We start from the raw sequence: 19,040 nt of genomic DNA, 5'->3' as shown, positions 1-19,040 counted from the left end.
TTTTGTATGCTACAACAAAGTTTACCACCCCATATGAAATCTGTGGAGGGTTCAGATAACTAGGAAAAAGAACATAAAGTTATTGTGTTGTGTGGCATGTTTCCTCTGTACCTTTAGACCAAACACATCCAGTACTTTGAATTAAATTGTTATGTTAAAATCCTATTGTTTGCTCTCGCACTTACCAGCAACACCGGTTAGCATGCGTTTAATTGTCTTGCTAAGAAATGGCCAGATTGACTGCTGATATTTAAATTGGTGAACATTATGAATGTGCAGGGGCCTCCCATAGGGAAGAGTGTGTAGAGTTAACATGCACACGATGGACAAATTCGGATAGTACTCCATCCTGTCAGTTTCATAGTACATGGTTGCATCACCAAAAATGGAAGACCTGTGATCAACCACAGAGCAATGACCTAGGCCCTGTGAATCTTCTTGAAAAAATGTAACATTACATTACCCCTATAAGTCAGCCACCGTAATTCACACCATAAACTTCAGCTATCTTCTCTTTTGAGTTGATGGTTAGAAATCGAGCACCATTTAGCAAACTCGTCTACATATTGGCATGAAATACATACATTTCCCTTCAAAATAAACCTGAATGAAAAGGCTCACTTACTTTTAGATGCCAATTGGGGGTGGAGGGGATTGGCGGGGGGCAGATTTGACAAGGTCAAAACCAAGGCAAGGCAAATGTAGCAATTTTACATGTTCTCAATCAGAAACAGCCTCAAAGTTTAGTCCAAATACAAAACTTTTTGTATAAATCTACTATAATGGTAGGTGCAGAAAACATAATGAAATTGCTCTTTTGATACTTTACCCTGTGACTCTCTTAGTGCGGGACCCCTTCCACAACATTTTGCATTCTCAAGCGTATATATTGTTTATGCCCCAGATGTACTCTCTCTACATAGAAACTCTGATTTTATTTCACTGTTGTGTTTGGACATGCATCTGAATGTGAAGTAATGAATTCTATCAGTCCCAACTATTCTGCGATTTTCAAGGGTTCCATGTGTTTACAGCGACGGCTGTTTGGTCGTTATACATTTGGTCAAATCGTCTTCGACCATAGTCAACGTCCTTTTTTCTGTTATGGGAGCCCTATGCTCCCTCAGCCTCTTCTCCATTCCACTCCACTCCACTCCAGCGCTAAAACCTAAGTCACCATGACAAAAAGGAGTCAACGAAATTTACAACAACCAAACAGAGGTCGTTGTAAACATGGCATATGTTTTCAAGGCTAGTGTGGCACCAATTCTGAAGGCAGGGTTTGAAATTAAGATTCGACTAACAGGAGCTAAAACCACCTGCTGGGTGTCGGGCATCACCCAGCAGGCAGGAGCTATTGTTGGGTAACCAGGACCGTTTGCCCAGGGCTTTGCACATCTAAGTTGTGCTTGAGATGCAAACTTTAACTTTTTGCACGTTATTTATTAACCATTATGGTCAAATGTGTCATAATTCTTCTTTATTAACATTCGAAAATACTCAGTGTTAATGACACATGCATGTTTTGCAAGGCGCCAGTTGGCCCGGGCAACCAAAAGCAGCTCCTGGTAGTTGTTATTTTTAAGCTAGTCGTGCTCTCCTAGGGTAGAAGCAGGAACTAAATAGCTCCCAGCAATTTCGAACCCTGCGAAGGGACAGGGTTCTTTTGCTTTGCAAGGACAGTATCGAAACAGTGGCCTTTGATCTTCCAAGCAAATGCCCTAGAAGTGTTTTCTATGCGTGACGTACCTCTAGAAGAAACCAGAAAGGTACCTGCATGGCTAATGACGTTTTGTCTGTGTTCGGGTTCTGAAGGGGTTGACTACATTTAGTAGTAGGAAAGGCTGAACACTTTTCAGACGTAGAAAAAACTCTCATATTTAATACACAACAGAATAGAATATAAATGCCTGGCTAGCTGTTCTTTTTGTTAGTGAAAATATTTCCTCTTAAAAGTGCAGCATTAACTTTTAAACAGAAAGTCAACTTAAATAAAACTGCATTAAATTGACTTGGGACACATACAAGCAAGACCCGAACTTGCAAAAAGTGACACTGTCAATTTAAGGAGCATGGTGTTGCACGATTTCATAATGATGTGCTTGAGTTCAAAGAGCATTTTATACAATTAAATATACAAATTCATCATTAATAAGTTATAACATCCTCAAGACTCCAATACATATGACAAATCAATCGGTGTGCTTAAAATCACACAATTCTGTACATATTTTATTCAAGATGATTTTAAAAACCCTGAAAATCAACTTCCAATTGGGGTTGGCAGTTTCTACCCTTAAGTACAGATACTGTTTCACATTTACATCCTGACATTATTTTAAGAGTCCTGTGATCCACTTTTATTCTTATTCTCAAGGGCCGTTTGACATACAAATAATGATGACCTTTCATATACTAAAGAGGAGAATACGCACAGACATGCGGCAAGTATTCTCGGAATACTTCGAGAATTCCTTTGACTTTATGGAGTCCTACTCATGCAATAGAGATCCCAGTTGGTCCATGTATACGTTTCCCAAGCCTTTGCAGGATGTGAACACGTGTCTATTGGTTTCCAGCAAATCCATTGTATATCCAGCAAACTTTTCTTCTCATACGTGATTCCCTTAAAAGTATAAGGAAAATGAGTCACAGTGTTGAAAGTGAGACTGAAATCTGGGCACACTTTACGGCAAAAAACTTTGCCAAAAAGATTCAAATAAGTAATACAATTTTTAATGACTTATGTCATATATTTCATATGAAAACCTCAATAGAAAATATTTCATTAATAAAGTAACAAGTGTTCATACAATTCACAGTATACATGAAAATGGAACAACAATAATCTGTTATATTCTAAACAGAATGGTGTGCGCTACAATTTCTCAAGCAAATAAAATAGGACAAAACTAATAATTTCATTTCTTGTTTCAAAAAGTAAAGATAAACACTTCAATTGGATGGTAGGCTCCAATTTTACTGAACTTGGGATATACAACCCATAGAGGACTTGTTTAAGATAAGAGTGCACCTCTTCACCATTGTATTATCATATTCCCTTAAATGTACCCATCACCATTAACGTAGGTAATCATTCCAATCTCAACAATACTTTGAATATTCTTGGTTCTTTTGAGGCACACAGCAGTAAACAGTGTTGGAGTCATGACAAATATACTCTTTATAGCTTTTCAAGTAGCAAAATGAGCATAGTTCCTATACCAGTCGTATTCTCAAGTTTTTCACAGATTGCTGTTTTAAAATGTGAAGATCTTCAGACCATTCTGGTTCCCAGGCGATCAACGCAAACACCTCCTCGTTGACAGCTCGAAAATCCTTTACTGGAAATCTGCATGCATTTTTTTCGATGAGGAGCCTAAAAGGGCTAACAACGGGCACTTAGGCGCTTTGATCTTAAAGTATAGATTCCCACGCTTAAAATTAGCCAGCCCTACTAGGGACATCAAACCAAGCTCCAATCTTAATGCAGCCATCGGAAGACTGGCAGAGGCGCTTAAAATACTTTCCCAATATTTCCCTTGCAGGACATTCAGCCTGTCCTCCTCCTCCAAATCTATTGAGAGCTCATTTAGCCTGCAGCTGTACAATAACACGGTTTGTACATCAACAGGGTCCCACGCAGGCTATATCCTTCAGTTTCTCAAACAATCCTCCTGAACATATTTGCAAGTAACAATGCTTTCTTATTTGTGCAAAAAATCATTTCTTCCATGCGTTGAAGCTGCTCCTATGTCAACTCCTAAATAACAGTATTTCTGGATTTGCTCAACGGGCCATCAGTAATGTACATTGAGGGGGGGTTCACCTCTTATGCCAAAAGTACAAATTCTTGGTCTTGCCCAAATTTAAGGCAAGGCCATTTTCGTTGGCGTAAATGCTTAACTCAGTCAGTGTTCGCTGCAGTGCAATGAAAGTGTGATGAGGCAGAATGTCACCTGCATATGAAATCCGTATGATATGCCTAGTGCCAATTTTTAGTGGACAAATCTTGATCACATTTGGTAAATCAGCCAAATAGAGGTTGAATAGTAGGGCCGCGAGCATCCACCTCTGATTTAAACCCTTAGTAGTGGGTATATCATTTGTGTAAGCACCCATACTAGTCAACCTCTCACACACTTGTCCCCTGATGCAATGGTATTATAACATTCAATAGAGCTGTTGGCACACCACATTTAGTGAGCTTTTGCCATAAATGCCATCTACCTATGGAATCGAAAGCAGCCCTAATGTTCTCTTCCTCTGCCCAGACTTTCAGCTCTTTCAAAACCAGACCTGAAAACAATTTCCCTGGCACATCTAGCATTGATAGCAGATGATAGTTCCTGGGCTCCAGGTGTGATTCTTTTTTATAAACGGGAATTCAAATTGCCTGCTTCCAGGACTCGGGTAATATGCCTTCTTCTCAGACTTTTCTGAACAGAATATCTAATTTAATAGTTTAGAGTGCCACATTCTTTTTCAGGTCCATGTTGGCAAGGCCATCAGGCTTAGGAGCCCTGAACTTTTTAGTATTTTCTTTGTTGTTTTTTTTGATTGATTTAGCTGACATATCAACTTTTCAATATCAATACAAAATATACACATGTATAAAAATAAACAATGCACTTCATGATTAAAAGAAAGACATCAAATTCATAATGAAACATCGCTTCTGGACAAATTAAGAGCCCAACTTGAGGGCTTTTAAAAAAATGGACAGAAGCTAACTGAATAGACAGTTTACCAGCAGATAAAATATATAGCCATCGTAGCTCAATTTCCAAAGAGCCCAAGTAGGAACAATGGTCTCCAAAATAAATGCATCGCAACTCTGTTAATGCGGGACAAATTGAAATAAGATGCTCTATTCGCACAGAAACGAAGAAAATTCATTTGTGTATCTATGATTTTGCGTCTTGCTTTAATGACCCACGTGGGCCACAGGTTGAAATGCAGTTTAAAGATGGCACTACGTTTAGCAGGTGAAGGAGGTTTTACCAAATACGGTTCCATCATTTTTATGTGTTTGGGATAGAAAATGTAATCGCAATGATTCTTATATTTTTGACATCTGGTCTGGGTCGCAATCCAGTCATGGCGGTATAACATATGTTTAGCCTTGTCTGGGTTTGTGACCCAGGATATCTATGGTAATATCAGCTCTAGCTAAGGCAAAGTGGACTTCCCTCATCCATTTTTGTACAAAGGCATGAGTAGTCGAAAACAAATATGATGACAAAATTTGTAAGATGTTATAACAATCAGTCGAAATCAAACATTTGCAGAAAAGAGCACAAAGGCGCCACAGATGGACAGCATGGAGCGAAACTAAGCCAAGTTCATAGCGAAGCCATGAGCCTGGGATACAATGTAGCAAGAAGAGAACGCTTCTCCAAAATTTGGCTTCCAGTTTGTCGAGAGAAGGTTCAATCCAAATCGAGGCCATAAAGAAAACATGGAATGGCTTTCTGATTCCAATAAGATAAAGCTGGGTTCAGTGTAAATTTACCATACCGGTGTAAAATTATCTTGGTTTGTGAGATGGCAGTAGCTAGTTTTTGCTCCACGCGATCTACTTGGCCTGCAGCATTTTGTCCACCCTCAAAAATCATACCTAAATACGTGTAACATGGAACAGTCAAAAGTTTGGTTTCTTTAACTGACCATGTGAATTTGTTGTGGGTAGTTCTGGTTGCAGAGTAAACTACTATTTGTGTTTTTCTAGTGTTGACTATGAGTTGGTTTGTATCAATGTAGGTGCTAAAGGCAGTTAATAATTTTTGCAGACCTATTGGCGTTTTTTCAATGAGGACTAGATCGTCCGCATACATTAGTGTTTTGATGGCAGATCCATTTAGAATTGGGGAGTGAGAGTCTACAGCAGCGAAGGTCTGACTGACATCATGAATAGTTGAAAATCGCTGAAGCGAGTAGACAGCCTTGCTTGAGGCCCTGGGCAGTTGGAATTGGAATGGATAGTAAGCCATATAAATTCAATCTGATATGAATAGAAGTTTGGGAATGCAGGGCATAGATGATTTCTCGTATGGTCGCCGGCCATCGGTCTCTCTCCAACTTCGACATCAACCTTACCCGAGATATTGAGTCGAAGGCGGCATGTAGATCTATAAATGCAAAGTGGACCGATTGTTTGGATATATGGCATTGAGCATTTATGGCATTGAGGTCAAATAGATTGACATGATTACCCAAACCAGCGACAAACCCTGATTGATGTGGGTCTCCTGAATCGACCAGCTTTCGTCCATGCATTAAAATCACGGTGTATAAGTTTTGCAAATAACTCGCCCGGGGCGTCCAATAAGTCAATCGGCCGATAGTTCTGCGACAGGGTGCAGTCACCTTTTTTATAAATTGGAACAATGATCGATATTTTCCATGATCGTGGTATTTCTTTGGATTTCACAACTTGTTTGAAAATTTTGTCCAAAATAGCGGCCCATAGGCTTGGGTTGGATTTGAACATTAAATTGTGGAGCCCATCAGGGCCAGCTGCCCTAGATGAGCTTATCTCCCGAATAAATTGTTCCAAGATGGATGGGGAACAATCTACAGACCACACTACTGCTGCATCAGTGACCGGAGTAAACTGATCAAATTCAGCATCAGTGTATAAAGCAGTGAAGTGAGCTAGCCATTGATGTTCTTTGACAGAATTAACTTAGGATACTGATTGATGTTGATTAGTACAACGATTAAGAAGAACCCAAGTGGAAGCTGAATTTATTTGTGGCTATAACTTGTAACATTTGCTCATTGTCCTTTTGATATTGTTGGGCCTTGTGCGCTCTAGTCCATTGTCGATATTTGCATCGTAGGGAGTTGAGGGCTGATTTTGGACAGTCTTTGCTAGTTTTAATAATTAACCTGCGCTGATAACGATAGTCTGCTTTTCTGGCCTGCACTGCGGGGTCGAAAGAATGGATATGCTTGGGTATTTGACCATCCGTGACAAAGATAGGTCAAAGAAAAGAATCCTAGAGATTAGTGTATGGCATTGGGCATGGACCTGCACTGTTCGGATCAACTGCTCTATCAAAAACTCCTAGAGTGTGTTTTGACCAATGAAGACGAGATCTAGCATTATTAATCAATAAAGATTGTGTTATCCACAATTTCTCAGTTGATGTGCTCCAATTGATACATGCTGACAATAGATTTTGATCACTGTGTGATTGGGGTATTACATTAAGTGCCCCTACGTGTTGGAAAAGGATGTGGTCAACAAAAATGTAGTCTATGATGCTTGTCGAAGTGGCCCGCTGCCAAGTCGGTTTGGCCGGAATGTCTCCCTCGACCGCACAAGTAAGCATATAAAAATTCCTGTCTGTCATGAAGGCGGACCATTGATTGGCTTGTTTGCAATGGCCTGTGTTCTTGGTAGACGGGCAGTCTAGATTTGTCCCCAACAACTATTGTGTCAGTGATGTCGGGGCAAAGCAAGAATAACTCAATAAGTCTGCCTATACCTGAATAAAAGGCATCATTTGTTTGGCCAGCTGGATTGCGATATATGTTTATCAGAGCAATGACATGCTGTGGACACACAGTTCGGACCAATTGTAAGAACGAGCTTACTGAGTCCCAGGCTGAGATTGAAAAACCTCGATTTTTGTTCACCGCAGCCAGCAATCCAGACAGACGACTTTTCTCATGTTTGGTTGCTGGTAAAAGAATCTTATCATCGTTGTCCCAAATGGGTGGATCAGAGAGCCACGTTTCTTGGAAAGCCAGAATGTCATGCCTAACCAATAAGTCACAATGGGAGACCTGTAGGTGGGAATGGCCTTGCGTGTTCCAACTGGCAAGTCTGAGGGAAAGGTGGCATGGAGTGGCTGATGGTTAATGTGATTGGCGTGTCTCTATGGAGTACTCGGTTTCACTCGCACCGGAGGGTAAGTGTTTAGTATTGGCACTTGTTGAATCGATCTGGAGGTATATATTTCAGGGTCTTGAGCAACTAAAAAACCTATATCAAAAAGTCTCATTTTGTCTTGGCATATTGTATTGAGCATGACGGAATCCAGAGTCTAATGACCGGGGAAACCTCATCGGAGATAAACTCAACCTGATCAATGTCTCGTGAACTGATGTCCTCTAAATCAGGCACGTCTCCAAAGATGTTAATCACACATTGTCTGTTTAGGGTGTAGATCGGAAAGGAACCCTCCCGACATTTCATGATCAATGAGTGACAATCTGAGTTAAAATACTCAGTATGTCGTGAAAACCTATGAGGATTGTCCGAAATCCTATAAGTGATAGGGTGATGAGGCACAAACTCAGAGAATCACGAAGAATTGAAATGCTTAGATGCGGAAAGCTTGTCTGGAGCGCCCTGAGGTGGTGGAGCAGCGAAGGACACTGAGTGAGTTGGAGATTTGAGTGTCTCAGGACAAGGTGGCTGGATCACAGCTAGTTTCTGGTTGTAGTTAATCGCTGAGACATGTATACGTTGAGCCAGATGGCTATCCAGTGCAACCTTCAGTTGCTCAATTGACAAGGGTGTAGGGTGATCTTTGGCGAGTGGGGGACCCATCAAAGCGTTAGAGTTGTTAACTATGGAAGGAACCTGGATTGCTTTCTGTGTCACTGTTGGTAAGCTTTATTTGTGTATCTCATTGATCAGATCATTTAGGGGGGATATGACAAAGAAGAGTCTTTGGGCCCAGATCTTCTGATTGATCGGTAGTGGCATTGTCATGCATATTGATTTGAGTATTCGTTGATTCTTTACAAGGCTGTCTCAAATGCGTTTTTGCTGCCCCTATGGCTTGGAAGAAAGAGGTTAGTGTTTTTTGCATGTCTAACTGAAGATACATTTCTTGACGTAATAGTTATGCCTGGGCCCTTTTTTTCTTGAGTGTAACACCGGGCAGCTTTCTTGGGCACTAGCATGCATTGGTCATCTGTAACTGGCAGTGTCGGCAAAGTATGCAAATTACCGGGATGGGAATGTGGAATGCTTATCCACGAATCATTGTATTTGGATTTTGGTGGGGCATCTAAGTGATCTGTAATTGGATGAATTACTGCCGGGAAACTGGGGAGAGCGGACTGAGACGGCATCCTTGGATCTACTGTCTCGACTTCATCAATAGTTACAACATCTTCATTAGATTGCAAAGAGCATTTAATCCCCTCCAAACTACAAGCATTTGAATCTGCCGCCAAAGAGTTCAACCAAAGCGTCACTTGGTCAAGCTGCAAAGTTTGTTTAGAAATGTTGGCGTCTAAGGATTCAAAAAGTTTGAACAACGTTAGCATTGTAGTATTGATAGCAGACAGCGCTATTTCAATCATCGGATTTCAGGTATTATCAGAGGGGGGTTGATTAGACCGCCTCGACATGGGGTATACATAAGAAAGGGACCAAAAGTGATGTACGGAGGGGTCAGAGCAAACCTCTCGTTGTGTGGCGTTGGCACTGTAGATGGATATAGGCAACTCACATTGACTGGCCTAAAAAGAAATATCTAGATCATCAGGCAGTGGAGATGAGTGTGCTTCTGACAAAATAGGACTAACCATTGGCACAAAACCCGGTCTGTTTTCTGGAATTTGCAGCAGGGTGGAATCGGACACCATCTGAGGCGTCGCTTGACCGGTTGCAAGGGATTTTTCAGCGCATGAAGGAGCAGTATGGTTTGTAGTATGGGGATTTGCAGTGCACTCTCTATAATGTAAAGTAGGTTTAAACATACTGGTAACTGGTAATCTATTGATATTGGTAGGTGCTGGAATATCATGTAAAGAATGCAGAGCAGGGGAAGGAGCCAGTACAATTGTTTTATGGTTAATACAAGTTCCTGTGTTTGTCGGCGTGCAGTTGCCCAAACCAGGATTACCAGTAGAGAAGGGCATGTTAGTTTTCAATGAGTAAGGCTTACTGCTATTAAGCATGAGTTCACTGGACCTCTCTCTATTTAAGGAAGACAGTAGGGTAAGCACCCCTCTCACTTAACAATACAAATTTCCACAGAAATCGAAGAAGAAAAGGCACCGCGGCTCACGTGCCTCGCGGCTAAGTGGCCAAGCGGTACTTGGCACGAGTACTTCTCACAGTGAACGCGCGGGTGCCAACTCGTTTATATTAGGAAGTCCAATCACTGCAGACAAAGGAGTGGCTGCAATTAAAGAGTGTCACAGTTAGAGGGATAAAAAGTCGAGCAACGCTCAGGGTAAAAGTCGCTCGGTCCTTAAAGTTCACCTTCACTTAAAGCTGCAGTCACTTGAATATTCATCCACATCTACGGCTGCCAAATTGTTAACACGTTCCAACAGCGTTCCGAGCAGCAACCGAGCAGCAACACAGAGCAGCCAAGCGGTACTTAGCACGAGTACTTCTCACTTTTTAGTTTTCTAATCTCTGCCTCAATATCTTCATGATCATAAATTAGATTTATCAGCTCATCAACTCTCAAGGTATAATTGTAATTGCATACCTCTCTCCTTGAATCCCCCAACCCCCCACCCCAACAGATTTGTTTTTGTGATGGGATTGGTAATCACTCCTATTTGCTGTTGTTGAAGCGCTTAAAAACATCTCCACATCCGACTAATATTTTTGCTATTGTATATTTTCCCTAGACTCTGCCATTGTACATTATTGCCCACTTGCCTTCTCCTCTTAAGCCAGCCAATATATCAGTTCTCCAGCATGGGGTCTGGCATGGATTCACAAGCTCATGAATATTCCCCGTCGTTAGGCTGGGAATCCTCGGTAAAGAAAAATCAGTATCAGTTTCGTTTCTGATCTGTCTTTCGTAGTAGTAACAAATCACTGATTTCTGTGTTATACTGACCACAGCCAATGACTGCCCTCTCCCTAAGCCCCGCCTCTGGCAGCCATCCTCAGATTGTTACCGCAGGTTCAAGTGTTGGGAGTCCTTGTGCTTAGCTCTCGAGCTTTTGCTGCGTGTTTTGCGCTTTTTCAGGTGAATTTTCACATTTTTTCGGTTAATCGAGCTTCAAGCTCCACCGTTTCTACTTCTGTTAACGGGTACCCGTTGCAGCTTTTTCCTACGCCCCTCAAGGGTGAAGATTTCGTCGAATCAACTTCTTGGAGGATTCCAGAAGATTTGCGGCCTACTTGAAGATGGCTCAGGACGCGAGTTTGTCACCCGGACCCAAGCTGTTTCGCAGCTGCCCTGGATGCGGGTTGTATAATGTGTTTAAGGAGGACGAACATTCGGGATGCCTCTGCTGTCTTCATGGGGACAAGACTCGTGTAGAGAAGGACTGCCAGTTCTGCAGGAACTTGTCGGAGCGGACCATGAGGGACCGTCAATCCCGTCTCGCCAGCTGGTTGGAGAAGGGCTCAACGGGTGAGAAGAAGAAGAAAGGGTCCGAGCGGGCTTCTATGTCCTGTGCGGGCGCCCCGGCGAAGGGGGCCTAACACCAGGCCAAGCGCCGCGAGTCCGCTGGCTCCGGGAGCGCCGCATGGTCGGGCTCTTCGGTCACCAGGCAGGACGCACCTTCCCCGGCACCGTCAACCACGAGCCAGCGCTCCGGGGGGGGGAAGAGGAAGTCCGAGACCCCGGGTAAGCTTCGGGAGAAGCCTCGTCCGGTCTCGGGAGAGGGGGAGCGAGGCGTCGCCCCTCCCCCTAAGGAGAAGGCCCAGGGCGCACCTAAGGTGGTCAAGGCCCCTACCCAGCAGGCAAAGGCCTCTATCGAGGCGATCGCGGCGACTCTGGCCAAGCCGGCAGAGACCCCGCCAGCGGAGACTGCCTCCGGGACTAGAGTTTCCCTGCCGCCAAGGAGGGAATCCTCTTTTCAGCCCATTGTCAAGGCACCCGTGATGGAAAAAGGGGGGGGCACGATAGCCTCCTCGAGCTCGGAGTCAGCCTCGGAGGGGGAACTGCCCGAGGTCGCGAGGAATCTCGAAGTCCAATTCGAGAGGGTTCGATCCCGCAAGGAAGATCCTCGGGAGATAACCGAGGAAGACGACGATGTCGAGGAAGAGCAGCCTTCCCTTCCGGCACAGCCGGAACCTAGGCCTCAGGATAGCTCAGCGGCCATTTTGTTTGAGATCCAGTCCTTATGCTGTGAGATAAGGACGAGATTACCACGGCCCTGGCCGGAGAACCCGCAACCTGGCCCGTCGGGTAGTCCTCAGAACAAGCGACAGAGGACCCAACCCTCTCCTCCGCTCGCCCCCGTAAGGCCTGCAGTCCCCTCCTCATCCTCCCACGAGTCGGGAGATGAGGGTGCGGTGGGCTCGACGACGGGTTCTGACAACGACGGAACGGGTCTCCCATCTCCCGTCGAACGGGCCTCTCCGCCCGACGAGATTGGCTCGTTCCACGCCATGATCGCCAGGGTGTCCAAATTGTTCCAGCTCTGCCCGGAGGAGCAGAAAAAGGAAGGTTTCCTCTATCAGCGCCGGGAGGCCAAGAGGAAGACTGTCATCGCGGTGCCTCTAATCGATGACATCTGGGAGGAGGGCCTGTCGGTGCTCAAGAACCCCTCCACGGCACCAGCCAAACTGGACCGGTACGAGAAGAAGTACTGGGTCCCCGAGACCGCTCCCCTGTGCCTCAGGGCCCAGCCAACGCCAGACTCGGTCGTCTCGGCGGCGGCGAAGAAGACGGCGGCGGTGTCAGGAGCCTCAACGTCGAATTCCCCGCCGGACGGCGAGGGAAAGAAGTTGGACGCCATGGGGCGACGGGTCATTTCGTCGGCGGCGATGACGATCAAAGCGGCCAACGCCCTGGCGATCGTGGCCCGTTACGACCGGAAGCTCTGGTTTAAGCTGGCCCCCATATTGGACTTCCTACCGGACGACAAGAGGTCCGAGGCCCTGGAGATACTTCAAGAAGGCGAGGTGGCTTTGGACCACGCCATAACGGTGGCAACCGATATTGCCGATACCGGGTTCCGCCAGCTGGGCAACAGAGTTTGCCTACGACGACGGGGTTGGCTCCGGGCGACCGACTTCCGTCAGGACGTCCAGACCAGGGTGTTGGACATGCCGTTCGACGGCTGCAACTTGTTTGGGAAGGCGGTGGACGAATCCTTCCAAGCCCTAAAGACGGACACGGAGACGGCCCGCGCCCTAGGAGCCCTTTAGCAACAACGGCCCTTTCGGAGCTCCGGAGGCCTCCAAGGGATCCAGCGGTGGCTCGTCGTCCTACCGCCAGGCGGCACACTCCTCGGCTCAGGAGGCCTACAGGGGTCACGGCAAGCAGGGAGGGCCTCGCCGCCGTCGGCAAGGTGGCCAGGGCGGCAAGGCCACCACCTCCAAGCAGGACTGAACCGGCCGTGGCGTTGGGCCCCCACCGAAGCACCCCGGTGGGAGGCCGGCCGACGAAGTTCGTCGGCGTGTGGAAGTCCATCTCCACCGACCGTTGGGTGCTGGATACCCTGGCAAGAGGACACTCTATCGAATTCCTGAAGAAGTGCCCTCACGTTCCACCTGTGGCCAGGAAGGAAAATCACGTCCCGCAGCTGCTGTTGGAAGTACGGGCGATGCTCAGAAAAGGCGCCATCGAGCTCATCCCGAAGAGGCTCCGGGGTGTACTCAAGGTACTTCCTCATCAGGAAGAAGACGGGCGGCTGGCGCCCCATCCTGGACCTTCGTCGTTTGAACAAGTACATCAGGTCACAAAAGTTCAGGATGGTCACCCTCCAGCACGTGCTGGGACAGCTGGAGGAAGGCGACTTTCTATCGTCGCTGGACCTAGAGGATGCTTACTTCCACGTTCCCATCCTCAGAAGTCACCGAAAGTTCCTCAGGTTCGTCGTCCAGGGACGCCACTACCAATTCAGAGCACTGCCGTTCGGATTGAAGTCGGCCCCCAGGGTCTTCACCAAGTGCCCAGCACCTGTGGCGGCGCGGCTGCGCCTGCAGGGGATTCACATCTACCCCTACCTGGACGACTGGCTCATCCGCTCAAGGACGAGGGAACTCGCCGTCGAACACACTGCGCGGACCGTCCAGCTACTCACAGACCTGGGATTCGCCATAAATTACCCAAAGTCCCACCTGGTGTCGTCGCAAGTGGCCCTGTTCCTGGGAGCGAAGCTCGATACAGTGAGGCGCCTGGCGGCACCGTCAGAAGAACGGACGAAGACCATTCTGGGCAAAGTACAGCGCCTGCTAGCCATGGACGTGGCCAGGGTGAGGTCCATCAAGTCCCTCCTGGGGATGATGTCCTCTTGCATCTACTTGGTGCGCCTCTGCAGACTACGGATGCGCCCTCTCCAAGAATTTCTCGACGCCCGTTGGATGCAGGCGACGGGCACCTTTGAAGACAGGGTCCCCCTCAACGAGGGGTTCCGGCGGGCGATTCAGTGGTGGGGCATTCGAGCACACCTCACGGTGGGCACAGACTTTCAGACGCCGGCGTACCAGGAGACGGTGACGACGGACGCTTCCCTGGAAGGTTGGGGCGCCCACACCGGAGATCTCCGCGGAAGCGGCCTCTGGCTCCCGGAGGAGGAGCTCCTGCACATCAACATCCTAGAACTCCGAGCCGTGTTCTGGGCTCTCAAATCGTTCCTCCCGTCGCTCAAGGGCAAGGTGGTGCGGATCTTCACAGACAACACCACAACAATCTTTTACATACGGAAGCAAGGAGGCACCAGATCCCCAGCCCTATCCAAGGAGGCACAGGATCTGTGGCACTGGGCGGTCGCCCAGGGGATGTTCCTGGTTCCCTTCCACCTGGCAGGAGAAAGAAACACCATCGCCGACTCGCTCAGCAGGGAGCTGCGCGCGTGTCACGAGTGGGAGCTGCGCCAGGATCAGGTGGATCAACTCTTCCGACGATGGGGCAAACCCCAAATCGACCTGTTCGCAACAGCGACAAACTCGAAGTGCCAGAGGTTCGCCAGCAGGTTTCCCCAGCCGAGAAGCATGGGCGATGCGTTCTCGTTCCCCTGGGACGGCCTATACCTGTATGCGTTCCCTCCGTTGCCGTTGCTGCTTCGACTCATCAACCAGCTCAAGAGGTCCCGGTGCAGTATGATCCTCGTCGCACCGGCGTGGCCGAGGCAGATCTGGTTCCCGGACCTTCTGGACTTGTCAACGTCCCCATCCATCAAGCTGTCGGCGGACGCGGATCTTCTCTCCAGAGAAGGAGGCGCCATCTTCCACCACGACCCGGCATCGCTGAACCTGCAGGCTTGGCTCCTGCAGCGCTAGAGTTTGGAGGGTACGATATACCGGCCGACTGCAGAGAGGTTCTTGCAAAGGCCAGGGCGTCCTCGACTCTCAAATGCTACGGTCACAAGTGGAAGAGGTTCTCTATCTGGTGCCAAGCACAGAAGATCAACCCCCTACAGATTACGGCCCCTCAAGTGCTGCCGTACCTGCTATCGCTGGCAAAGGCTGGGCTAGCCCATGCCCCCATTAAGATTCATCTGGCGGCGATCTCCAGATATACCAGAACCACAGGAAGGACGTCCCTGTGGTCCCATCGACTGGTAAAAGAGTTTATGAAAGGACTGTTCCGGTCGTTCCCGCCGGTGAAGGCCCCGGCGTGGGAACTTAACGTGGTGCTGACCAGGCTCATGGGGCCCCCATTCGAGCCGATGCACTCCTCACCGATTAAGTTTGTGTCGTGGAAGACTGCATTCCTGGTGGCCATTACCTCCGCACGACGAGTGGGAGAGATCCAGGCCCTATCCTGCAAAGCACCGTACTTCCCTTTCCATGCCTCGAGGGTGGTGCTTAGGACGCACCCCTCCTTTATGCCCAAGGTGCCGTCGGACTTCCATCTTAATGAGCCCCTGGTGTTACCTGTTTTCTTCCCGCCTCCTTCGTCGCCGGCCGAGAGGACTTTGCACTCGCTGGATGTGGCTAGAGCGCTGAAGTTCTGCGTGGACCGCACGAAGCGTTTTCGGAGGACATCACAGCTATTTGTGAACTTCGGACCTGTGAATCAAGGGAAGGCTCTCTCGAAGTCTTCTATTTCCAGATGGCTCTCCGGCTGCATCATGCACTGCAACCAGTTGGCTAACCGACCGCTGCCAGACCGTCCGAGAGCCGATTCGACCAGAGCGATCGCTGCTACTACGGCGTTCCTATCTGGTGTACCCCTGCTGGACATCTGCAGGGCTGCTACGTGGAGGTCGACGCACACCTTCACGAGATTCTACTGCGTCGATCGGGATTCCAGGGAGGAGTCCAGGGTCGGCCAAGCAGTGCTGCGCAACCTGTTCGCTTAAGGTGAGCCTGGTGAGGAGGTAAGAGACGCTTAATATTGAGTTGTTGTATTGCTTAATGTTGAGCCTTTTGCCACCTCCCGTGGTTGTGCATGTGTGTACTGCTATGTATTCTTATATTCATGAGCATGTGAATCCATGCCAGACCCCATGCTGGTGAAGGAACAAGTTACTTACCTGTAACTGTTGTTCTCCAGCATGGGTCTGGCATGGATTCACATGCGAAACCTCCCGCTTACCCCTCTGGGGCTCTTCACTTGGTCATACTGCCACTTTACGTGCTACCAAATCTGAGGATGGCTGCCAGAGGCGGGGCTTAGGGAGAGGGCAGTCATTGGCTGTGGTCAGTATGACACAAAGATCAGTGATTGGTTACTACTACGAAAGACAGATCAGAAACGAAACTGATACTGATTTTTCTTTACCGAGGATTCCCAGCCTGACGACGGGGAATATTCATGAGCATGTGAATCCATGCCAGACCCATGCTGGAGAACAACAGTTACAGGTAAGTAACTTGTTCCTTCCTAACTTTCCTAATAGCCTTTCTCTTAAGAGCAGGGTCGTGAAACAACCCCTTAGTCGGATCTCTGTCCTCATTTCACACTTTGCATCTCAAATCTCTTTATTACACTGCCTCAAGTGTGTCTTCCCTTGTTTCAAAGAATATAACGCTTTCTGTAAAAGGATACCCATAGTGGTAGTCTTAAACCAATTCAGGATTTCGCTGGCTCTCATTGTGTTTAGTAAGCCCAGCGTCTGCATATCTTGCAGTATCAGTACATGTACAAATGTTCTCAAGGTTGGCTTCAGTCCAACTAGCCCTGTTCCCTCCAGAGTTAATATCAACGTGCCCAAACACCATGGATCTCACAGGAAACTCACTCACTTACCCAAAGCTTAGTAGTTAGATCGCATGATCGCTGTACTCGTTCACAATAACTTCTAACTTACTGACCAAGAGTGTTAAGCCACGATTACAAAGAAAATAATCCAGGATGGCTTCGCTTTTACCTCCCTGCCAGGTGTATCTCCCGTTATCCTCCAGTTTAGCATCACCGTCTTACTCTTTCATATAACTAAGCCACCTAATACCCTGCCTGATACCTCTGATCTGGATCATAGTGCGAACAGCCCTGACTTGGTTAGTTTCATCACCGTTTCTTTATCTACACATCGCACATTGAAGTATTCCCCCTACTAAGATCAAATTGGAATCATTATTAGTTTGCCAATCAAGCAGAATTTCCATCAAAACCTCCTTAGTGGTATCAGTATCATGACCACCCGGGGGATGGGAGGTAATATACATTAACCACTAATGCTCTTTTTCTCCCCAAATCATCCGGGAGAGTAATTGCGATTGTCAAAAATGTTCTTCTCGCAAGAGGGAACTCCCCACCTGTACATCTTCAATGGAGTTATGTACACCAATCAGGAGCCCAACGCATAGGTGTCCCTTAGGGTCTATACGGTCAATATTTGGAAAGACACTGTAACCATCTACATACTAATTAGTTACTAACCAAGATTCTTGCCCAATTAATGCCAGAGAGCCCACATCCCCACAGTAATGGTCATGCCCTCTTGTATTCCACAAGATGTTACAATTTCAAGGCCGGTGGCAGGACTTCACTAGCAATAAAACTGCGAGACAATTTCACTCACAATTTGACCTTTCTTCAGCAGGTCCAAGGCTCACACTTGTGACCTCTCTCCCCTGTGTACCACTGGTCATTTTTAAATCCATAAGATCATCTGCTCGTGGATCTTTCTCTTTTTTTATTTACAACCCCATTCTTAGAAATGGAGGCAAATGACTTCTAATTAGGTCTGCTCTATCAGTCGTATAACAGTGTACATTAGTGACTGGCCCATTAGTCTTCCAAAGGTTCCACAAACTCTAAGTTACCAGAATTCAAAAACCTGAGCGAAGGAATCTTATGCATCGGTTACAGTAGGTACGAGCGATGAATCAATTCGTCCCTTCCCACTTTAAAAAGGCTAGCAGTCGAAAACATCCTCGGATCCTTCAAACCCAACTCATCCATTTTAGTGTCAGAATTTAGGGCGGCCGTTTGAACAAACGGGGTGGGGGGGGCAGAATGAACCATTTTACCTTTGTCAGGGCAACAGTCAACCAGGACATGCTTTACTCCTCTAGAGGCAGCCTCAACCGTAATCACGCCGAGGGTAGAGCACCTTTCAATAACATCCTGCTGTGTTCCATTTAATGACCAATCATCACAACTCTCATTAATTTCCTGGACCCAGGAATTCCACAACTTCGTTGGGTTGTTTACTATCGCCATTTTTTGGGGTTCCTAAGTATCCAACTTGTGAAAGTACCTTTTTTTTATTAATTTGTTTGAGATGCCAGTTGGCCTTTTCCATTTTTATTCCAAGCCCCTTGCAAAGTGTCTTCACTCCCAGTTGCTGATACATTAGCATTATCAGCTTTCATCATGCCCTTTGTAGCTTTGAAGATATTCTGCCTTTTTATTCGCCTCTGCTCTTTCTTGGAAATGTACCATTCTGCGGTACTGTCGCCATCCTCCCATAACACCGGGGCTTGAGCAATCTGTTCATTATCACTCTTGAGTTCTCAGCTGTATCTTTGTCTAACAGGCACTCCCAAAGAAACCTCAGCTGCTTGTGCATGCATACTTTCTCCATGCGCCACTATATGGCCACTTCGAGTATTCCTGCCTAATACTGCTTCTGTACATTGCAATGATGTCCAATGCATGCACAGATCCTCATGGATCTTATTACAAAGTTTTAACAGGAGTTTACTTGCAAACTGTGGCGTGGCCAATGAGGAAGTAGGTAAAGTGTAACTT

At 46.9% G+C, this 19,040-nt stretch overlaps 1 protein-coding gene across 14 annotated transcripts in view; it reads left to right on the top strand.

Moving 5' to 3' along the window:
• The window catches only part of MAP3K7 (mitogen-activated protein kinase kinase kinase 7), a 1,005,666-nt gene that overhangs the window by 798,532 nt on the left and 188,094 nt on the right, over positions 1–19,040 (top strand). The window lies entirely within an intron of this gene.

The sequence above is a fragment of the Ambystoma mexicanum genome, chromosome 4p, assembly GCF_040938575.1.
Source record: "Ambystoma mexicanum isolate Mex_15411 chromosome 4p, UKY_AmexF1_1, whole genome shotgun sequence".
Taxonomy (NCBI): Eukaryota; Metazoa; Chordata; class Amphibia; order Caudata; family Ambystomatidae; genus Ambystoma; species Ambystoma mexicanum.
The sequence above is the reverse complement of the archived record's forward strand: the minus strand, read 5'-3'. Positions and strand labels throughout refer to the sequence as shown.